The 24355-nt window shown below is 35.7% G+C and overlaps 1 protein-coding gene across 14 annotated transcripts in view; it reads left to right on the top strand.

The window, feature by feature from the left end:
• The window catches only part of Rbms3 (RNA binding motif single stranded interacting protein 3), a 1369918-nt gene that overhangs the window by 952146 nt on the left and 393417 nt on the right, over positions 1–24355 (top strand). The gene's annotated exons all lie outside the window — the stretch shown is intronic.

Genomic DNA, 24355 nt, shown 5'->3' with positions numbered 1-24355 from the left:
TATGAGTACTATCTTAATGAATATTCAGATTCTTTCCAGCCTTTTATTAAAACAAAAATGTTGGCCGTAGCACATTTCTTTGTAATTAATTCTGTTTGTATAAAACCCTAACTATAGAATTAATGCATAGTTTAGGAATAAGGGTAGATGCACTTAAAATATTGGCAGTTGATACCAAATGCTCTACAAAAACTCAGCTTCATTTTCTTCAATTAGCAGCTTGAAGAAGTTGTCATGTAAAAGAGATGTTTTGAATAGTTTTTCTTTAGGGAATAATCTTCAGAAAAAAGGTTCTAAGTGAGACTCCCAGATAGAAGGGGTATGTAGTGGCATGGATGCTTGCCTAGCAGGTGTAAAACCCTGGGATCTAGCACCAGCACTGAAAAAAAAAAAAAAAAAAAAAGAAAAGAAAGAAAAAAAGAAACAAAAAAACTGCAATAGGGTCCATTTGATAGCATGAGATTGTATTTGAGGTTTTAAACAGTAGTCATACATCATAAGCCAAAGCTGATGTGAAGAATTACATTCCAGAAATGATTCATTGAAATCTTAAAGAAATACATATTGCAAATACCTTTTGCAACCTTAATATGTTATTTTAAAGTTGCACGATTATTGTAATCATTTTTATCAGTATGTAATAAGACATTTAACTCAAGATACTTTCATATTCTCCTATACTTACTTCACCTTATTAACATTCGGGCTGGCTTCATGGGTGTACAATGGAGTCCATACTCAGTAGGGTTCTGTCTATGAAAATGCTTCACTGTTCCCATCTTTAAATTTTTAATAATTTTTTCAACTGGGTGACCCTTGTATACATTTTGCACTGTTCCCTAATACCCTTACCTTTCCTATCACCAATCCTGAATAGCAATAATTAAATGTCCTGTTTATTAGCCAGTCTCAGTCAAAATACAGTCAGTATACATGCCCTGTAGTTATGCTCATAACTTATTTCTCAAAAAATGACATGATTTAAATATCTTTATGGGATTTCAGCAAAAGTGTATCAGCAAATTCAAAATAAATGAGGAACATGAAAAACTCAACAGGAAGAAAAATTCTCACCTTCAAAATGAGCAAAGATGACAACAAATGGCCAGCAGATATGTAGGGAAAAAAACCCACTTCACACCACTATCTAACAAATGCAGATTGATACCATAATGAATACCTAATGATTTGATAGCCAATAATGAAAAATAACAATTATAAATGCTGGTGAAGATGTGGCGAAAAGGGAACCCTTGCACACTATTGGTGGGTATCAATTAGAGAAGCCATTTTACAAAAAAAGAACTACCCTATGATCCAGTAATCCAACTTATGGGTATACATCCAAGGAAAATGAAATCAATATGTTGAAGAGATATTTTTACTCTCATATTTATTACAGTATTTTTCACAATAATAAAGATATGGAATCAATCTAAGTTGTCTATCAATGGATGAATACATTAAAAAATGTGGCACATATACATAGAATAGTGTTCAACCTTAAAAAAAGAAGAAAGTCTTGTTATTTGGAACAATATGAATGGACCTGGAAAACTTGGTGTTATCTGAAATATGCCCAGTACTAAAAGGCAAATACTATATAATCTCACTTATTTGTGAAATATTAAAATGCTGAATTTATAGAAGCAGGGGTTAGAATGGTGGTTACCATGAATGGAAGCAAGCAGGAAAAGTGAGGATATGAGTCAAAGGACATACAATTTCAGTTAGAGAGAAAGAATAAATTCAAGAGAGCTATTGTATGACATGGTGATTATATTTAGTAATGATGCATTATGTAAGTGAAAAATGCTAAAAGTGTATGTTTGAAGTGTTCTCATTGCACAAAACAGGTATGTGAAATCATGCATACATGAACTTGATTTAACCATTCTACAGTGTATACTTACGTTAAAGTAAAAATAAAATTTCATTGAGCTGCTATCACAAGAGGAGAAGAATGGCCTATTTTAGAAGTTCTTCAGGGCATGCACAATGGAATTCACCTTTAAGCCCAGCACTCAAGGAGGCTGAGGGAGGAGGACCACAGGTTTGAGCCCAGCCTGGGCAACTTAGCGTTTTTGTAAGACAATATTAAAAATATAAAAAATAAATTGGACCAGTGTTAAGACTCTGAGCTAAATCCAACCACAAATAAACAAACAAAAAGGAACTTTAGGTGCAATTAAGTGTGTAAACAACTTTGTATCTAGTCTCATATATCAGTGTAAATTTCAGGTGGTTATTTACAATGAAAACATGAGATATCAGAAAAATTTTAAACCTGTATCAATCAAATGATGCAAAACTATGAGAAAAAATTGTGAATGAGCTGTTGATTTATAGCAATTTAAAGGGATCCTATTTCCCTGAGCAATTACAAGGCCTTCATTTACAGAAATGTTCATTGAAGGATGTGTTTGAATGTCAGTACATATGGACAAAACTATTTCCTAATCCCATATGTTAGTCCAAAAGGGAGGTTGCTCATTTTGTGCTGATGACAGATGCTTTACAAATCTAATTGTCTAATAATCCCAACTGGAAAACAAAACTGAATCCCAGGAAAGCGTCATGATTTGTACCAGTGACATGCACATTAGCAGCAGATCTTGAACTCGAATTAGCTTTGCTACCTTCTTCTTTCCTTGTTCAGATTTTTCATACTGCATTTTTATAATTGGTCCTAGCTGAAGGTAACTGTCACCATAATCTTCCACAACTGGGTTCTCCTTTCTGAGATAAAAATCAAAGGCAATTAAAGATCTTACAAACAACTGTGGCAGGTGAGAGCTACTCAAACCCTGAGATCAAACCACTTGGCTTTAGGCCTGATACTTGTGACTTTGAGTCTTAACAGCTTTTCTGAGCTTAACTTTCCTAATCTTAAAATGAGGATAATAATAAGTCTACATCATAGCTCCTTATTAAGATTTAATGAAATTGCCTGTATATAAGACCTAGACCATAGTTATCTCTCAAAGAAAATGACTGCTTAACACAAGGAAACCAAAACAAAATAATATCTCTTCTAAATGGTTTTTCATATATACAATAAACATAACATAGTATTTCAAGATGTATTTTCCATCAGATTTTATAATCTAAGGTAAAGAGAAATGAAAACATTATTCAGTCCTGGTGCAGATCCCAATGTTAGGTAGTGTATATACCTTTGAATAAAAAAAGTTCATTTAACAAACTAATTGAAGCATATTTAATATTTTTATTTTGCATTTTAGAATATGTATAATGTATTACATTCCTTAAAATACATATTACATTGGGTGAATAGAATGTTAGTTTATTTGACCTTGTTTAATTTCTAAACACAGCATCAATGCTAATAGGACACAGTGCTGTCTTTAGCATACTTTTTTTCATCATGGTAAGGAAATTATAATTTACTCAGAGCCTTCATTTCTCAGTGAGAAAATGAAATCCCACAGTGATTGTTCCATGTTTAGTATTGTATCACACATCAAGATAATGACTTTTTATTTGAAACCATGGCATTGGAGTGAATTAGCTGTATAGATTATATGTGGCTGCTTACTGTCTTAGGAATGAATATAGTGTTCTATCCTTCTAAATCCCATTTCCAAAGTGACCCAGACATATTCAAAAAGAAATAGCAAAGCTCATGAGAACTGAATTCAATTTTTATTTTCTCTTATCAATTACTCATATAAATGAAAAGTCTCTCTCATGTCTTTGTTTTAATTTGAAAAACCATAAAGTGATGGGAGAAAATAATAATTTAATAAATGAGAAATAGGAATACTTGCTTTGTGGATTTTTAAATTTGAGTTTAGGGAACTGAAGTAAGTTCATAAGACAGGAAGACAGGGCAAGAATACAAAAGCTCATTACAGGAGGGAAATAGAGAAAAATTGAGCCAGTTCTCTTCCCCTCCAGCTTTTCCTTTTTGAGGTCAGCTTTACTGAAGTATAATTTATGTACAACAAAATGCACCCATTGAAAATGTAAAACTCAGTGTATTTAACAGTTGGCTCCAACTGTGATGTGACTGCCACGGCTAAGGTGGAGCACAGCAGTGTTGCTCTTAGGGATCCCTCATGTTTCGTGTTCTGCTGTGGCCAGTTCCTCTCTCCCTTGTGTGCTGCAGGGACAGGCTGGGACTGGGACCCTGCAGCCTAAGAATAATCTCTCTCTCCATATCAGGAAATAAACTGATTTCCTAGAGATTTTTAAAATCAGTATATTTTTCCTATTCCTGAGAAAGTAGAGTAGGTTTCATATTTGACTGACTGATTTTATAATTGGAAGCATTCGTATAGAAAAAATTTAAATTTGCAATAAGAGAGCCAAAAAACTAGGCTCATTAGTCCAATTCTGAGTTGATGTTTGGGAGAAAAATATGCAAGTGGAGAAGTGCCAGAAAGACCAAGGTTTAAAATACAAATTCTTAGATCCCTGCACATCTGTTAGAAGTAAAACTATTTTTGTTCTCACCGTCGTACGTAAGAGGTAAATCGGTAAACTGATGGAGAAATGATAGATGGGTAAATAGAAGAAGAAAGGGAGGGAGGGAAAATCGCATCGTGGTCACTTACTGGTAACTCTGAAATTGGAGAGGCTGGACAAGAAAGAATGTTCTTGTAAGTCTAGATTGCCTGTTGGGTATGAACATAGACTTAGTGTTGGAGATACTGTGATTTTAACAACAGCTCCAATGCTGATGTCATGGCACAGGCTGTCTGTCAACAGTGGTGCATTCATTATTGTGACTGGTAAAATGGAGGTGACAATATCAATGTTGCAAAATTGACAAAAAGAGTCAATGAGGTTGATACACAAGAATCCTCACACAAAAAATGATATACAGTACGATTCCATTTAAATTAAACACAAAAAGTGTTTAAACTAAGCTGTAGTGATGACAGGTGGAGTAGGTGATACCTTTGGTTGGAGCGTAATAACTGGGGAAAAGTCTAAGGAAGGCTTCTGGTTTCATGCTACTGTGTCATGGAGGATAGTTGTGTGGGGGAGAACACATGTATGTATGCATATCTGTATATGTGTATGTATTAATTACTTAATATAGGCTGTCTTTTATGTAAAAGAAATCAGTGAAGACATATTCATATATTCTTGCCTCTAGTATATAGTAAAACTGCCTCTAGTATGTATTAAAAATACAGCAGAGAGCCAAGTCCAAGTTCCTTCCCCTTCTTTTCTCAAAAGGTCTGGTGTTTTGTGATTAGGGTTTTAGGCAATGTGTGATAACAAGGCTACCAAGATCATCCAAGAATTCAATGTTTGTCAGAAAGACTTCTTTTCCTGTGATCCATAATATTACCAAAACTACTTTTGTTTCCAGGCACTTTTATCAGGAATTTGAGATGACCCAACAAACATTTTTAATTACCTCATTAGTTTTGGAAAATACTTGCCATCACAGACCATGGCGCGCATCTGCATGCTGCTTTAATTTGCCTCATTTGTTTTTGTATCCCAGCAAGAACAATGACAACAACATCAAAAATTATCTTGGAGATGCATTTGCTGGAAGGAGTGGTGATTATTCCTAAGAGCAAACAAAATTAGGTAGGGAAAGAATTACATAGAGAAGATAGTTTTCAAGATCTTTTTGTAAAGCACTTGAGAAGAAAAATACACATATAAATAAAATGTTTTCATTATCTTGAGAACATCATAGGGAAGTGAGAATCTGAAAACAGTTTCAGTCAAAAATGCAGTAAAATCTTACCAAATTATGCTGTAAATATTAAAATTGAGCCTATTTATACACTGCTTAAAATTACAATGGTAGACATGACATTATAAGTGTCTTTGTGTTTGTGGTGTGTGTGTGTGTGTGTGTGTTCCATGTCAATTCCTATTAACCTCTGCTAGCATGGATATAGGTGTGTAGTTGGGACATCTTTATAAGAGACTGGCCAGGTAATGTGGAAATAGAGAAAACAATAGATGGCAAAGGAATCTGTCTTCTGCTCACTTTGGATCAATGTCCCGCTCACCAGTCCTCTGTATGTCTATCCTTACAATGGGCAAAATGCTCTAATTAATCTCATATAACTCACTGGATTCAGTTAAATGGTCCAAAATTTTCATGGTACAGGATTTTAAAATAGAGAATTTTTGCTTCTGGACTGTATCATTAATGAAGCAAAGTCTTAACTTCAGATATTCTTGATAACAAACTCCTTTGGACGGAATCTAAATTACACCCAATTTACATTAAATTGAGTACAGCACATTCTAATGTACTGTTTTTGCATATAAGGCTGTTTATTTTTGTCTTACACATATTTTTCATTGGATGTTTCATACTCCGAAAAAACTGTGTTTCATTAGCTTGTATTTACTAAACACATCAGATATCCTTTATTTTAGAAAATGAAAATAAAAGTAAAGTAACAAATTTACACTTTGAATCGATCGTAGATAAATTTCCTTGTAAGTTAAAATAATGGTGAATAATGCTGAGGAGAAACTTTAAAGTTCCAAGAAATACAAGAAAAATGTTGAGAATACCAAAAGCAAGAGTTAATTTAATAACTTAATTTAGTCAACATTTCATATTTTATCTCCTGGATTGGACTCTTAAATACTTAGATTGGCACGCCACCATTCCCACCTTTTTTGATATATATGTATGTGCCCTTTATCAAGAATCCTAAGGTGTTAAAATAATTTATCATAGATTTCAAGTTTCATATTCTATGTGATTTGTTATTTTTCATTCACTTCCTTGCATAATTTTTGAATGAGTCTTTGATGCCGATGATTTTCCTTGCATGTTTATGGTTTATATCTCACTTTGCATTGTAGTAACCAGTAAATTTAAATCATATTTGGAAGAATCTCCCAGGTTATAATTAGGATAATGTTCATATCACACAGGTCATCGTATTCAACTAAGGTGGACTGTCTATTTTACGAATACTCTTACCAAGAAAATTATCTCATATAATATCTAAGTGTAGTAATCTTGTCTATTTTATTTCCTATCATTATTTAAAGCAGTGTTTTAATTAAAATTTTATGTTTCAAAAATTTTATGTTAACTTTTGTTTTCTTTAAAGAACTTTCCTTTGAGAGAAAAATGGTAACTAATTTTTTTTATAGAGATGTTTCTTAATATGTCATTCTAGAGCTCATATATGGCTATTTCAAATTTCTTCTTTCAGCACTTTATTTGTTTAGCTTTTTAAGAGAAGTCACTTCTTTAGAGAATTAAATAGGATGGTTTTATTAATACTCTAATCAAAATACTATAGATCAGTATTTTTCTTTTCTTTTCTTTTTCTTTTTTCTAAGATATACATTTCAATTATTGTAATACCTGGACATATTATGAGATTATGAAATCTAATATTTCTTATTTGTAAATGATGTTTTCCATCCCATGCCCCTCAAACATACCCAAGGAACCTATAGCTGTAAGGTGCACTAGTGTTTGGTGCATAGATATTTATGATTGTCATCTCTTCCTCTTGGATTCTTCCCTTTACAAGGATGTAGTGTCTTTCTTCATCTCTCTTAATTAGTGTTGGTTTGAAATCTACTTGATCTGCAAAGAGGATAGCTACTCCTGCTTTTTTTTCAGGTTCCTGTCGCATGCAGTATTGTTTTCCACCATTTAACTTTCAGTCTATGAGTTTCCTTTTGAATTAAGTGTGTTTCTTGTATGCAGCATATTGTTGGATTTTCCTTCTTGACCCATTCTGCCAGTCTATTTCTTTTGATTGGTGAATTGAGACCATTAACGTTGATGGTTATAACTGAAACATATTGACTTGTCATTGCCATGACTTTTTCTTTTTGTTGGATTCTCCCCCTTTACATTTAATTTCTTGTCATGCCAGATGGGTTCATTCTGCTTTGCTTCCTGGGGTTGTGATCCTTAATGTCTGTTCTTAGGCTATTGTGTAAAATTCTTTGGAGTGCTGGTTTGGTATTCACGAAGTTCCTAAGGTGCTCTTTGTCCTGAAAGTATCTTATTTCTCCATCAATTTTGAAAGATAGTTTTGTAGGGTACATCAATCTGGGTTGGAGGCTGTTTTCTTTTAGGGCTTGGAATATGTCACTCCAAGCTCTTCTTGCCTTGATGGTTTGTGTTGAGAAGTCTGCTGTGATTCTGATGGGCTTTCCTTTGTATGTGATTTGTTTCTTTTCTCTGACTGCTTGGAGAACTTTGTTCTTCTGTTGTGTTTCTGGAATCTTAACAATTATATGCCTATGTGTAGATTTTTTTTGATCAAGGCTATTTGGAGTCCTATATGCCTCACTTCTCTGTATGTCAAGCTCTTTTCCCCTGCTTGGGAAGTTTTCTGCCATTATTTCTGTGAAGATATTTTTTATGTCATCTACACTCTCTCCTGTTTCTTCGTTGAGCCCAATCAGTCTTATGTTATTCTTCTTTGCATCATCTAGCAGCTGCTGGATTGATTTCTCATGTTCCCTTATAATTTTGAAGCAATTTTTCTTTTCCTGGTAACTAATTGCAATCTTATCTTCTATATCTGAAATTCTGTCCTCACACTGGCTCATTCTGCTGTGTAGACTTTCAGTGGAGTTTTTCATGTCCTGGAAATCTATTTGCATCTGTTGTATGGATTCCATTTGTTTCTTATGTTGGGATTCCATCATGTTCCTGAGCTCCTCTCTAGATTTATTAATCATGTCTTGCACTAAGGGCACAATTTCTCCTGTTATCTGAGAAATTATTTCTGATTTCATTTTTTCCAGCTCCCCTTTTGTTGCCAGTTCAGTGGGTCCAGGTGGTTGAGTATCAGAGGGTTCCATCTCATTTCCCTTTGGGGTTGCTGTAGGTGATCTGGAAGTCTGGTTTTGAGACTTATTTATGTGTTTTCTCATTTCGACTGGGGCGGGGGGCTGTTAGTGGCTGCACGGATTACCTCCTCTGAGCTGGGTGAGGTGGGACAGGGGCCGGGAGCAGCAGTAGAGATGGTGGCCCAAAAGCCCTTTCCTGTGGGCTGGGAGCAGCAGGAGGGATGGTGACTGGGAAGCCCCTTCCTCTGGACCAGGAGCAGTGGGACGACGGCTCAGAAGCCCCTACCTCTGGGCCGGGAACAGTGGGAATCAGTACCTTGGTCTGGTGGTCTGGTGTCCTCTGCGCCTTGGTAATGTGGAATCAGGTGGTTGCCTGTCTGCAGTGGGGTGATTCGGTGTCTTCCGTGTGACTCAGGACCTCGGCAGGGCGTGCACAGACCTGCCTGTCTGCAGTGGGCTGTTTCGGCATCTTCCCCGTGACTCAGGACCTCCACCTATAGCTGTAAGGGGCTATTGGCATACACTGGCCTGCATGAGCATGAAACTACGGTATCATCTCTGAATCTCTGATTTTGGTCTTCTCATGTTATTTATTCATTCCTCTTTTCTCCAAATTAATGCTTCTTTTATTTATGCTTTTAGTAGGTGAAAGAGAATGTAAGAGAGCTACTTAATTAAATGCAACTGACTTGCTTTGATAACATTTCAAAGGCTATAACAGAAACATAAGTGTGCATTCCTCATGTAGGTATAAATGTTGAACTTTGGGGAATTAAAATCATCTGCATTTTAGGAAGGGAACCAGTAATCAGTTATTAAGATTAGATCAGCCTGCCTTGCAAGCACAAGGTCTTGATTTCAATCCCTGGTACTGAAAAAAAAAAAAAAAAAAAAAGATTAGATTGAAGTGTGTGCTCCTGTCAACAGTTCTGTAGATTATTTTTAATCATTATTTTGTCATTGATAAAAAATAAACACAAATTTATACATGATAACTATAGAATCTTACAGTATTCTGTAGTAAACTATTCAGTAAAACTGATTAGACTTTACTTCTATTGGTTGGAAATGCATTCTGAAATTTAGCAGAGAAACCTCCAAATACCTTAATGCAAGGTCTAGAATGAAAATAAAGTGGCTATACAATATTGGGTTTGATCAAGATTAAAGCTGCCTGGTTCAAGCATAATACTTTGTTGCATCAGTAAAAAGGTTAGACTCTACCATTTAAAAAAAGAGAGAAAGAAAAATAAATTTTCTCACATAACAAAGGAAAATCTGATTGCAATGACATCACATACCTATGAGAAAATAGAAAACTTCCTTTATGGAATTAGCTCTAATCTTGAAATTGGGATATTTGATCTAGCCTTGGTTTGGCACAGTAAAAACCTTCATACATTTACAAAAAAACCAGAAAAAAATATATGATGCAGTAGACATTGTCAAACTCCTAGGGATAAAGTAAACACAAAATTTGTGTTTTGTGTTGTTCACGTTTATGACCATAAGTCATTCATTTAGGGAATGAAAGAATCTGATGATCTGTAAATTCTTTGAGCTCTAAAATTTTATGGAAAAAATAAATTAATGTGTTTATTTACTCCTCATGTAAATATTATTATTGAGAATGTGTTCTGTCAGTATTGGTAATGGAGTGAACAAGACAGAGTATCCCTGCCCTCCTGGGGCTTTATAAGAAGTAGAGATATAGCCTGAAAAAAATAACAAGATTTTTAACAGTAATAATTTTGGTGAGAAACAGAAGAACATAGGATGTTGTATTAGGGCCAAGAAACCTATTGGAATGGAGCTTGCGGACAAGGTGGTATTGTTAGTGGGAACATGCAATTATTCTCTGTAAAAAAAATATTCAAATATATCTTTAAAAATAAATATATTTAGACATTTTGGGGATGAACTTTAAGTAACAGGATTACAATAATTATCCAGTAAACAATCTTATATCACATGAAATGTACAGGAAACCTGTCTTGTTAAACTCACTGTCGCATGTAGTGGAAGCATTCCGTTATAAAATATTAGCAAGTACCTAGGAGGAACCTAAATCTTGCATAGTAGTCAGTTGTATCAAAGTAACATTTACCAGAAAAAAGCAATGAGTAGTGGTATAGAGCCCAGATTATGGAACCAGATGAAAGTTCACATTTTAGCTTTAACACTTGCTGTAGAAACTTAGGCAAACTACTTCATCTCCCTGTGCCTCAGTGTTCTCATCTATAAAATGACATTTAAGAGTAGCCCTGCTTGATAAAATTTCCATCAGGATTAAATGAAATGATCCACATGCTATGATAAAAATACAGTGAATGTTTAAATTTTAAAAGTTTCTGACAGTAAAGACAACATTGCCATTAATCCCACTCAAAATGCTTCCCTTTGCTTTGAACACAGTTTCCCATCATTCTTGTGACTTTCTAAAGTAGTTCTGGAGTCTTTTTTGTAAGTTTCTTTACAAGGTATGACAAGAAATGCAGTCAATACTGCTGTCAAGTACCATCCAGTGGAAAGGCAAGCTTGTAAAAACATTGTGGTATGTCTTCATTTATCTTAATCACCAGATCTGGCATCATATGACTTCTGGCTCTTTCCCAAGTGAAACTGAGTATGAAGAGTAAATGTTCTGAACTGATTCAGGACATTGAGGCAGCCATGGCAGCACAACTAAAGATATTCACGAAAGAGGACTTCTAGAGCAGCTTCAGAAAATGGCAAAAACAATGGGATACGTGTGTTTGTAGCAAAAAGGTAATATTTTGAGAAGGATTAATTACAAACTGTCTTTTATTGTAATAAATTTTAAAAATCTAAACTCACTGTATTTTTCAATCACACCTGGTACATTGGTGCTATTTTCTCCAGGAAAGCATTCTGTGGGCATCCCAGATGGAGATCTGTTGTCTTTCTTAGGTAGTCTGATATGCACACCTATGGATAAGTGTTTTCCTGGCATCACAATTATTGTACCTGTTTACTTACCATTTCTCCTATAGACTTTAAATTTACTTTGGTCAAGAGTTATGTCTTACACACAATTGATTCTCATGTTGTAGACACTCTGTGCATATTTGTGGAAGGAAGGAAGTAAACGAGGAAAGGAGGGAGAAAGGGAGGGAGTAGGGAATGGAGAGAGAGTAGGAGAGAAAGAGGGAGGGAAAGGAGGGAAGAAGAAAGGAAGATAGTTGATCAGGCCATGTTGTTTATTAGTAATCTTGAATGACATTAGTCTCTGTCTGGCCCTCTGTTTTCTCAAATGAAAAATAAAAAGATGGTCTTAATATTATTTAGTGTCCAGTAGTCTGTCTTCCAGGCCCCAAGCAAAGATAAAGCTGTAGGATCCTAATGAAGTAATGCTCAGAGACAATCATTTACTCCCAAGGAGAGGCCTAACTTTTAGAAGAGGCCTGTTCCATTAGTGTTTATATGGAAATCAACTCCATATTCAGCAGATACTTTACACCCCCAGATAGAAACCCAAAGTCTTTGGTCAGAAAAAGAGCAGAACCTGAAACTAGCCCTTCTGTTATAAAGCAGTGGAAGGAGTAATGCATATGTTATAAGATGAATTCCTAGCACAGGTCTAAAGTTAGTTAATTAATACACACTTAGAATGACGGAGAGACTGCCTCAGCCCAGACTCCATGTTTTTGTCAAAAGATTATCAAACAATAAGGCAGAGCTCCACCAAATTAAATATCAATGCCACTGTAGCCCCCCCCCCCACCAGAAAGAAAGAGATAGAGACTTCTATCTTAGTTACTTTCTGATTACTGGAAATTATCCCACACCCACAAGTTAAAGGAGTGGTTTATCTTGGCTCAGTTTGTAGAAGTTTCAGCCCACAGTCTGCTGGTCCCAAGGCAGGGAAGAGCAGCATGGCAGAGGAAAAATAGGTCATGGCAGGCAGGAAGCAACAAGGGTTCAAGAACAGAGTAGGGATATACAGTATGTTCTATATATCTCAGCCACGTCCACAGTGACCCACTTCTTCCTACCACGCTTCAACTGGCAACATCACACCCAGCCATCAGTGGACCAATCCAGTGATGAGTATCATGCACCCATGATCTGGTTACCTCCCAAAAGCACCGCCTAAGAGTTCATGAGGTTTGGGGTGGGGGGCATCTAGATATAAACCATAAGAGCTTCTCACTGCATGGGCTATCCCCATCTCTGCTCAGACTACTTTTCTACCTACCTTTCAGAATGTATAGCAATGGGAATGAACTTCAGAGGGACCCTGTGGTCTCTCTAGGGGGCTGCTTTGGAGGCCAGCAAAAGCATAAACTTATACCCTTCCATCTTGCCTAAAACCTTGTATTTAAAGAATTTATAGGACTTAATGACTATATTTTATCCACTTAAATAGACATCATTATTTCATGTAACATGTGGAAATAAAAAAGTATTATCTTTTAAACTAATAACACACCATTTTATAATTTAGAATATTTCCAAATGGTTCTTTAAGGTTTATAGGCAGATTTTTCTTTCTTCCATTTTTTTTCTTATCATTCTTGAGTACTCGGAGAGAGAAAAGTATAAGTAAATTAAATTACTATTCTAAATAATTCTTCTTGATCAGAATTTGATTCTGAATGATTTTTTGTTGTCTGAAATTTGTTATCATTTTCTTCTCTACCCTTTTAAGAGCTTTGGTGACACAGCATTGCTTGGAAGGCCAATTCTCTGATGCTGGGGGAGGGGGCTTCCAAGTCCCCCACTCCTGATGTGAGTTACTTGTGTAGAAAATGATAATTACATCATGATTTTATCTGCCTTATGGCTCCTTTAAAAACCATCCTAATTTCCAGGGCCATTAAAATGTAAAAAATATTTATTTTAGAATTTATAAAATAAGTAATTCATACTTTAATGATGAGCACTATCTACTTCCTACTTTAAAGGCTTTAGAGGATTCACAATGGAAAGCACAGAAATTTCAGAGCGAGACAAAGCCAAGTTCACAGTGTTCTATCTACCAGCTCTTTTGAGGACAAATTATTTAATTCCTCTTTCTCAATTATTTACCTGTGAAATCTGCTTTAGAGGATTATAAATAAATTGGATATCATAAATAAAATAAAATTTAACCTCCTTGCCCTAAACAGTTGTACAAAAACTCATTCTCTGTCTGAGGCAGGAGCTTTCTTGGTATTTTCTCTGCATTTGAACATTTTCTAAATAATGATCTACGATGAGGATTTTAAAATTGGTAAAGTTCTTATATCTTAATAATGACTTGTTTACTTTCGAAGTAATGCATTTCGCCTAATAGAGAATTCATTCATAGCCATGCTGTGAACTTTTCTTCTGTTCATATCAAGAATTTGAATTTTGACTAAGGCCAATTGGTAGATCAGGAGCTAGTTTTGCTCCTCTACCTCTGTTCACTCCAACTTGGAAGCAAGTGTTAACTCAATCTCAATCCTGGCTTGAAGTACAGTTGACCTGTCAAGCCTGTGATCTGTCTTAGCACTCAGTGTAAGCACTAATAACCTCTAATACAGATCCAGCACATTAACACGGAAGGGTTAACATTGTAACTCCCAGTGTTAAATCTGTGTTAAATTCATAGTGGGTCACAGAAATCAGTCTCATCTTGTGAAACAGAAGATAAGAAGTCAGACTGAAAGCCAATATAATATGCGGCTTCTCCTGGGAGGTGGCTGACCCACTGACTACCTTTGGTATTTTTCTTTCTCTTTTTGATTTCTGTTATGTCTACCATGTTGCCAGCTCCTAAGTAACCTGGAAAAACATTTTTTTTTCACTGGGTAATAAACAAGTTCTAGTTCCTTTCACAAAATGTAAAGTAGGGCTTCCATTCCATGACATCTCTTTTTTGTTTTCTGCTATCTCTCAAGATAAAAAAGCTGGGAAATGACATTGTCACATTCACTGATATCCATTGTTTACATTAAGAGAACTTTACAGAAATAAATTTTATCACTACTCTTTCATTTGTTCTTTATTATGTTACTGATTTTTATCATTCTAATAACAGATTAGAAACAATTGGGAAGCAAGAATTAAGGGCTAACTCTGTGAGCTTTCCTCCAGGCCGGTACAATGCCTGCACACTTAGTAAATTCCATAAATTCTTGCGAGTGCCTTGGAAATTAGTAAGGGTACAAAGGGGAAAAAAAGGGTGAAGAAATTAAGCTTTTTTAGAGGAGATTCTTGAATTCTTTATGAATCAAACCAATATAGTAAATCAACTGGCTTAATCATATGTATCATCAACTGCACTTATTGTTGTAATACCCAAGTCCCATTTAGGACATTGAATCAAAATCCTCAAGAATAATCCTTGAAAATCCATACTTACAGTTATCACTCTTGTTGATTCTTATGCTTAAGTAAATTGTTTAAAACACTAGAGTAAAATAGTGATTTTTTTCAAAACAAAAGCAAAAAATGCCTGTGTGTCCATTTGGTAAAACAAATAATGATTTGTTTCAGACCAATTTAGCAATTTCAGTATCAGTCTGTGGGGCTGGAAAGCAAAATGGCTAGACAGGAAGTTTTTTAAGTGTGGTTACCAAACTATCCTTTGACTTCTTCTACAGCTCTTTATTACCTCTAGTTTAGGCAGCAGAGAACTGCTTTTTTTTCCTGATATTTGTATCTAATGTTATCCGGTACTCAGACAACTATTTTCTTTCTTTTTTTTTTTGTATTAAATTCTTTTATTGGTACATTTTAGGTATACAACACAATTACATTTCTCATTGGGAATTGTACCTTTACATAATGCATTTTGGTTCTTATTTTTTCCCCATTCCTAGCCCTCCCTTCACCCCCTCCACCCTTCCCTATTTACAAAGACTTTATTTCCATTTTTTCCATTTCTCATCATTTTTTCCTTTCCCTTCTTTCCTTTCCCCTGTGCCTCCCACTACCCCTACCCCTTTGGACCTTTTCTTCCTATTTTACATTATCGATTATTCATTCTAATAATTGGTACATTTTAGATATACAATATAATGACATTCATCATTGGAAATTTGCACCTTTACATAGTCTCTCTTGGTTCTTATTTTTCAACCTTGCCCAGCCCTCCCTTCTACCTCTCCAGTCCTCCCTATTTACAAAGATTTTGTTCCTATTTTTCCATTTTCTCATATTAATTCCATTCCCTTCTATCCTTTCCCCTAGCCCTCCCACTTCCTTCCCCTTTGCCCCTTTTCTTCCTATTTCACATTACCTATTATACATTTCATCAGAAAACTATTTTCAAAAGCTATTAAGTTGGTATTGGTTGAGAGATGGTGAAATTAAGAAAGTTAGGAACTTTTCCTATCTCTGCTAATTGAATTATACCAATTATTATAAATATAAAAACAATATGAAACTATCTTAAGTAAATGCACAACATCACATAAAAACAAGAGCATTCATCTAGATTCTTCTTTTTCATCCCTTCCCATTGCAGTATGAGAGATGTTTAATAATCATGCCAAGAACTATTGGTTCCCATTTTCTGACTCCAGATATGAACAGTTTGTTCCGTCATTTCATCTGTAACTGCTGCTCTTTGTTATCATTAGAGTCTGAGTCATATAAAGCATTACAAATAATAAATATTATTTAGTGACGGGGTAGCTCAATCCTAGAGGAAAGAAGAGATTCACATTTCCATGTGAGATCTTTATTAACATTTATGCCTAACTATAGATTGACATTTTTTTTTCACCAGTTTTAGGATATTGATACTTTCCTTTAGTTGATATACAGATAAGCCATAGGTCAACCACAAGAATCCTTCATGAACAAAACTTGACTGCATCAACATAATCACACATGTCCTGTATCAATGGTGCTTGCTGATTTGTTTATAATGAGATTTTCTGCAATGAATAATCCAGTTTAAGCATGTTTTTTTCTATTCTTTGTGAATCATTATTTGTCTATTTGAAAACCTATTTTGTTCTGTTTGCAGAGGACCTTTCACTTGCTAATGATCTGTGCAAATTAAACAGAAAAGGGGAAGAGGGGCAAGGTTAACTTTTCAAAAGGCCTTTGCTCTAACTGAATAGTAGGCAGAAAGGATTTAGCCTTTGACTTTCTTTCGCAGGAATAAAGAAGGAAGGACACACACGTGCATGCACACGCCACTTAGGAACTCAACCTGGTGAGAGAGAAAGTTGGTTCACAGATCTCCTTGAGAAGAAATAGCAATTAGAGTAGATGATTTCTTTATTCTTTGTAGACTGGCGCCTGTTCTATTCTCTGGAGAGTCACTCCAGTTCAGAGCCTGAGCATGTACCCTGATGAGATTTTCCCGACATGGTTCCATGGGAAGCGAATGAACTTCCACATATCCAAGTTTTACACAGGTGCGGCTGCAAAGTACCCAAGGAGTCAGCATCTATGACAAGACTGTAGATTATTTGCATACCCTGCATAAGAAATAAAAATTCTGATTTTTGTGATAAAACCTTTGTTCTGCATTAAGGCTTTTGTTTGCCAACTTCTTTAACAGTTTTAGTGGGATAAGGGAGGAAGAGAAATGGAAAGGGACTTAGGCTTTGTACTGATTGTTTATAGTTGTTTGATTTATTGGTTAATAATACCTATTTTCATTGATATATTGGAAATTTTAGAGTTCTGGTTGTTTTACTTCGAAACTGAGAGCTGTTAAACATTTGGGCTCTTGAGTATCTTGGGATTTGGGACTTCTATTCCTCCCTTGTTTTGCATGGGGAATGCTTTTGATGATAATTATAAAGAGGATTTGGTGGTGGCTTTGAAACTTCTCAGTGTTGTAAATAGCATTTTGCTATCCAAAAGCCAAAAAAAAAAAAAAAAAAAAAAGAGTAAATAGACCTCTGTGATATTTTAAAAACACTGAAAGGTAACTTCTCTGTGATGAAATTTATGAATGTATAAAACTTAGTCAGCAAAGAATGAATCTTTGTGTGCATTCTTCCTAAAACTGAATTTAAGAGATTTTCTCTGAACAGCACAGGAACAAGCCCTGCATGTCTTTCCTCTGCTTATTTCCCAACACCTTATACAGTTTCTAATGGCACTTTTCATTTTCCTTTCAATAACTGGTGCAACTATATGCTTTCATTTTTATTCTAATGAGTTTTACTATGTGCTAAAGGCAATTTTATAAAAATCTCCAAACAAATCTTGTGCTTTGTTTCTATAAATCACATTTAAGGATGTTCCAAGGAAATAAATTCTAAATATTCACTCATCTTGCTGAAGAGTGATCTTTGCCTTTGTCCCCACCCCCTACTCTTTTTTTTTTCAAATAACCAATTCTTATGTAGCTAATCTCATAAAATAACAATTTTTTTTGTACAGCTGTCTGAAAACTTAAACATTCATGATGGAAGAAATAAAAGAGCCTGCTTTCTGCTGAAATTTGTGGTCAAATTTAAAAGTATACCTTCATTCCCTCTTTCACTTAACCTCCAGGTAACCTTTCCAAGAGAGTAATTTGTGCTAAGGGAAGAATTTCAGTTGAACGGAAAATAGCACATAGCATAGGACATTATATCTTTTTAAACCCTCCAAACAATAGTGTTAGGGTGTGTACGGTCTCATTTTGTAGTTCATCCAATATAAACTATATCATTTGCCATACATTTTAAAATTAAGAACCCTCATGTCACGGAAGCGTAATGGGATTGAGAAGGGTTGTAGCATACCAAATTATTTTTACATAACATAAAATTACTGGTTCACCGTCTTGTATTTTGGAATCCAGAGTCAAAGTTAGTGCTAAATACAAGTTTACTGCTATCTTAGGCATCTGGATCCCATCTAGCTATTTGTGTTCAATGTTGTAAACCACAAAAAGGCTTTGCTTGGCTTCTAAATAATATTTTCTTGGGCAGCTATATTTCTTGGCCTATGGCAGAAACTTGATTCTGCCCTGAAAACTGCTTTGAGCCATAGTCTCCAGACCCCAATACAAGTAGAAGAATTCTTCACCTGCCCAAATTCCTAGGAGCAGCACAAGAGTGCAAAAACCACAGAGTACCCTGAAGCTTGACATGCTGCTGCAATCAGACAAAAGATACAGCTTGTTTGCTGGACACAGTGGCACACACCAGTAATGGCAGCACACTGGGAGATGAGGCAGGCTGATCGTAAGTTCAACCCTAGCCTGGGCAACTTATTTAAAATAACTTCTTTAAAAATTTAAAAAGAAAAAGGGCTAGTGAGATTCCTCAGTGAAAAGGCCCTGGTCTCACTCTCTAGTACTGAAAAAAGAAAAATTTCAGCTTATAATTTTGACTGACTTCTTGGATAGACCAAAATTGAAAACCCTGGTTTCACATTTTATCTACTGATTATTAATAATTCTCAGTGTGCAAAGTTCTATTTAAATAATTCCACTAAATAACCTCATCTTTTTTCTAAATGACCATTGGGAGATGATTAACCTGCTAATATCTCATGAAGAAATTTCATACCAATCTTTTAACAGCTGGAGTCCTGATTGTTGCCTCTGACAAAAGAAGATGTTTATATGAACAAAGGAACTAAAACTAAAAGAGCTAAAGGATATTTGTTAATAATCAACAGTGTTTTAGCATAGGGCTAAGGCATGGAAGAAGAGAGAGAGATACACAGTATTCTCTTTGCTCTTCCTTGAAATGAATTTTGTTCTTTAGCATTTTGTGCCACCACTGGAACTGCTTTAAATTGCAGATAGATACTATGTACAAGTGCCTATGTTAATATACACACATTTCCATTTAGAAATGAGATCATAGGCTATTTTCATACACCAAGTGAACTTTATTGTTTTACAATTTAGTAAATTAACAGACACTGTGGCTAATCCAGTTTACCTCTATACGTGGAAACCAACTTGCTGAGAACATCTGGTATTCTCCAGCAGTAGACATCTTCCTCTGAAAGTAGTAGCCCTCAATAACTAATAGATGAGGAATAAATACTTCTTCCTTGGGATAATTCTGACATATGTGTTCAACACTGTGTCTGAGAGGTCCCCTATCAACAACTGTGGTGACTCATTTGATAACACTATCTCTACTGATGTTCTTCCTTGCTGAGTTACACTCTACTCACTGTGTTTCGTGGAATCACCTCCTATATAAACTATTTGTACTTAAATTCTCCTCTCGTGATCTATTTCTGAGGAAGCTCTAACCAAGACACCTCTTTTAATACCTCTTATTCATATATGTTGGAAAAATGCCAGGTTCTTCCAAGATGCAACCATACTCTGTTCTGTGCTCCACAATGAACTCATCACCAACTCTTGCACACTGAGTTCCATCATTCTGTGGTACAGTAGTTTTGCCTTTCTTCCATTCAGGTCTAAATTGATCCAGCGGTGTTCTAACCAGCATTTCTACTTCTATGCTTTCAAGTAATCTTGTCAATCATTACCAGACAAGTTTTACTAATCTTCTGTTAGTTTTATGGTTCTAGAATTTAAGACTCTTCAGAGCTTCCTACATTTACTATTTTAGAGACATTATCCAGTTTCATGTTTTCAAATTATATCTATAGAATACTGACTCCAGTAATTATATTTCCATATTAGAACTTTCTGCCAAATTCCTGTCTGTTAGATACCACAACCTACTTGACTTCTGCACTTGGATGTCTATCAGGCATTTCATATCAAAGGTCAAAGATGTACACTCATCTCTTCCAACAAACCTCTTTATGGAGCCTTCTCTATCTCAGTTAATGGTAGTTCTAGCCTTTTAGTTTCTTAGACTTAAAACTTGGAAGATATCCTTGATTCATCTTTTATCCTCTCAATCTACTACCAATCTGTTAGGAGATCCTTGTGTCCCTAACTTTAAAATACATTCAGAATCTCACCACTTCTCAGAACCTTCTCTACGGGCAGAGTTCTGGCTCAAGCTGGGTCAATCAGCTTTCATCTAGGTTGCGCTAACTTCTGGTTGTTTTTGCTTCTAGTTCCATAGCTTTGTATCTATTCTCATTACAGAAAGCTCCTTTAAACGCTGGGTGGCAGATCATGTCCTTCTAGTGAAAGCAGCCATGAAATTAATCTAGATCTCACCCAGAGTGCATTCATCAGCTTTCGTCATGGGAACACAATACCTGACACCCAAAAATTAAAGGGTGAGAGGATTAATTTCACCCAGTTTCTAAAGTGTCAGTCCATAGATGGGTGGCTGTCTCCACAGCAGAAACAGCATGGCAAAAGGGTGTGGTGTAACAGAACTGCTTGCTTAATGGTGGCCAGAGAGCAGAGTAGGGAAGCAATGCCAGAGAGTAAGGGGCCAGGGACCAGACGTAATAGCCAAGGTCATACCCCCATGGCCACCCATGAGGTATGCTTTACTGAGAACTGAGGAAGCTCACTACCAATCAAGTTGACAGTACAGTTCAACTGTCACAAAGTGTAAAACCAACATCCTGACAATTGGCATATAAGAGCTGATTAAAGAGTTCCTAGTGCTGCTCTGACCCTGTTCTTCTACTGCTTTCCCCTCACTTCTTCCAGCCATATTAATAAGTTTGTTGTAGTCATTCCTCAGCAGGTCTAATCAGTTTTTCTGTGTCAGCTATGTTCTGGGCACTGACGCTACACATTGAGCAAGATGAATATGGCTCCTATGTCTTGAGGTTTAGGTATAGTAGCTTTTAAAGTATAGAAGCTTTAAGGTAACCTAGTTAATTATACCAAGAAATTCCCCCTGGATTCTGTTTCTGTGCTTCTGTACTCCAGGCAGGTAAAAGAAAATACAATCAAAGAAGAGATAATGCCTGTAGTTAGAAAGCCAAACTCTCTGAGAAATGCCTTTACATGTTGGGTTATATCCACCTAGCTGCAAGGGATTCTGGGAGATACAAGTGTTTAGATGAGTCTGTTGCTGCCATCAAGAAAATCAGGGTATTGGTTGTTGTCCTGGGTTTTTTGTCAGTAAAGAATTACAGGAGAATGTAGATAACAGTTTCAACCACAGATGGTGTAAAATTATCCATAGTTTACACTAAGCCTTGGTCCTGCTCACTTCTGAGCATTTTAATCAGAAAAGCATTACTATATCCACTTGTTTTTTATATTAGAATAAGGACTATTTATTGCCATCAGCTCAGGAAATGACCCAATGTGGCCTTGTAAGACAGAATTAATTTGCAGTGACTCCAGCAGAAAGTTGGCTGCCTTTTAACTTAATAACTTGAGAACTGTCAGTATCCTTTGAAGTTAATGATAATTGTAAAGTGCAAATAAAAATTTTCCTAAAGGAAATCAAACACACTAGTAAATGAATTTTCTGTCACTAGAACGATTAACGCATGTGTGAGGGAAGGCTATTGGGGTTGGGCAGTGTTTAGAATTTCATTCTTATTCTGTCTTGTCTCATTTTAACTTTCGAATTGTAGAATGCCCAACAAGTTTTCCCCTTGGAAATGAAATTTAAAACATTTAGTGGGTTTCTTGTGGTGGGTAGAAAAGGTATTTTATGTTAGTATTTGTGTTGGAAATACTTGCATTGCCAGCACCACCTCCTGTGCAAATGTATTTGCACAGCAGGGCTTCACATGGCAAATAAATGCACAACTACTTGCTTCAGTCTTTCTGCTATGGGAGGCTATTTTCCAAATAGGTATATGAAGCCCCCATTTTAATTAAGTTTTATTTTCTTTAATGAGTAAAGTAACAGGCTGAACCAGGAACAAAAGATTTATCAGTACAGAAAGAATAGGCAACTGTTTGTCCAAGTTATGTAAAGTAGCAAATGGATCATTTCAAGGAAGCATTGGGCAACTTATCTTGCATGTGTGCAATTTAGCTGTTTCTAATTTCAGTCTCAGGTTATTAGCAGCATGGAACCTCGTAATGAGGCTGGAGAAACTTTCCTGCATAGAAGCATGCCATCTTCTCATTCTCAATGATGCCACTCAGAGTTTATTTCAGCAGGAAGCAACACTTTTGATATTTTTTTCTTTGTTGCTCAGTTTTGGGTTTATTTCTACCTAATTTACTGATCGAAAGAGATGCAAGGTTGACATCCCTGGGGACTGCTATTCCCTGTTAGTGCCTATGTAAATGAAGTCAGCAAGCAAGAACTTTGTGTTTTCTGGAATTCTTGGTGATTTTAGGCTTTCAGAGGCAAAAATAAAAATGCTTCTGGAACAGTGGTTACATAACAGTGGGTACCCACCACAACTCCCTCCCCCCAAATGCAATATAGCAAGGTTAATTTGGTTAAGGCTTACTTAGGAGAAATTAAAGGATTCTTCATCATTATGGCTTTCTTAAATGCAACTTTTTCAGAACTTCAATATTTGCTACAATTTAGTGTTTTTAGAATTGCCTGATTATAAGAAATATGTACTTATTAAAATGTAGGTTTTGTGATTCTTCCCTTAGGCCTGGGTGATGCCCGGGTTTCTGCACTTTTTTTGGTTTGCTTGTTTTATAGAGTGCTGGGATCCTAGCCAGGGCCTCATGCATGTCAGGCAAGTGCTCTCTACCACTGAGCTAAATCCTCAGCTCCTGAGTTTCTGTACTTTCAATATGTATCTCAGGTTGTTTATAATAGGCAAGTTTAAAAAGCAGTTCTCTGATATGAACAGGCATTATGATGGATTTTATACTAAAAGCACAAAGTTAGTATTATCTTTGCATATCCCTCATTTGCTCATTATGGAATATTTATTACCAGATTATATTTGTAAAGCATTTAGTCTCCATAACAACATGGGCACTGGAGCAGGCTATTTCTTCATTAAATAGGAGAGGTAGCTTAAAAAGTAATGGAGGATTTTGCGTAATAACACTCAAACTCTAAAAGTAATTAAAGGGCTCTAAGAAGCCACTGATGGTAGGTGCGCATGTCATCTTCTTTGTCACTGTGTGTGTAGTGGCGAGGATATTTGTCTTTTCTCAAATATTCATTCCCTTTGGAGGAATCATACATTGTCAAAGAATATCTTTCTTTAAAGAGCTAGATTTTAATAGGATGCAGAGGTAATGGTATGTGGAAGTGTGGCAAGAATTTGGGGGCTGTGTTCTTAGAAAGCACAAGGAACAAGTTCCTCCACACCCCCACCACACAAAAACATCAAAGCCTAAAATACAATTTCAATAGACTGATGGCTATACATCAACAAGTTTTATTTTAGTAATTTTTTGCATATTATATCCATCTTGGAAAGCACATCAAGATAGGGTAATGAAGCATATGATCCTTGTAGGTGAATAACACATATTAAAATTAAATCCAAATCAACAATAGATTATGAACCTGTCTTCTATTAGCTAATGCATATGTATTTAAATCCATTGATCTGTCAACACTGTAATCTATAGCTTTTGATACTCTTTTATTATCCTGAGAATGCCATTTAATCTTTTTGGATTGCACGGTTTACAAGATTCCCCATCACAGTTACAAGATCGCTCGATGGTTTACGTGTCACCATCTTTTGTTACCCAGCACAGCTCAAACCCGTTGCTGTGGAGCATAATTCCCAGTTCTTGTCTCATCCTGCAGTGAATACAAACAGCCACAGGTCTGAAATATTCAGTCTTCTTTCAAGTGAAAGATTTATGAAGCAT

The sequence above is a fragment of the Heterocephalus glaber genome, unplaced genomic scaffold (assembly GCF_053883595.1).
Source record: "Heterocephalus glaber isolate CG9 unplaced genomic scaffold, H.glaber_assembly_v1.0 deba00001472, whole genome shotgun sequence".
In the NCBI taxonomy this organism is placed as follows: Eukaryota; Metazoa; Chordata; class Mammalia; order Rodentia; family Bathyergidae; genus Heterocephalus; species Heterocephalus glaber.
Note: the sequence above shows the minus strand (reverse complement) of the source record. Positions and strands in the feature narration are given on the sequence as shown.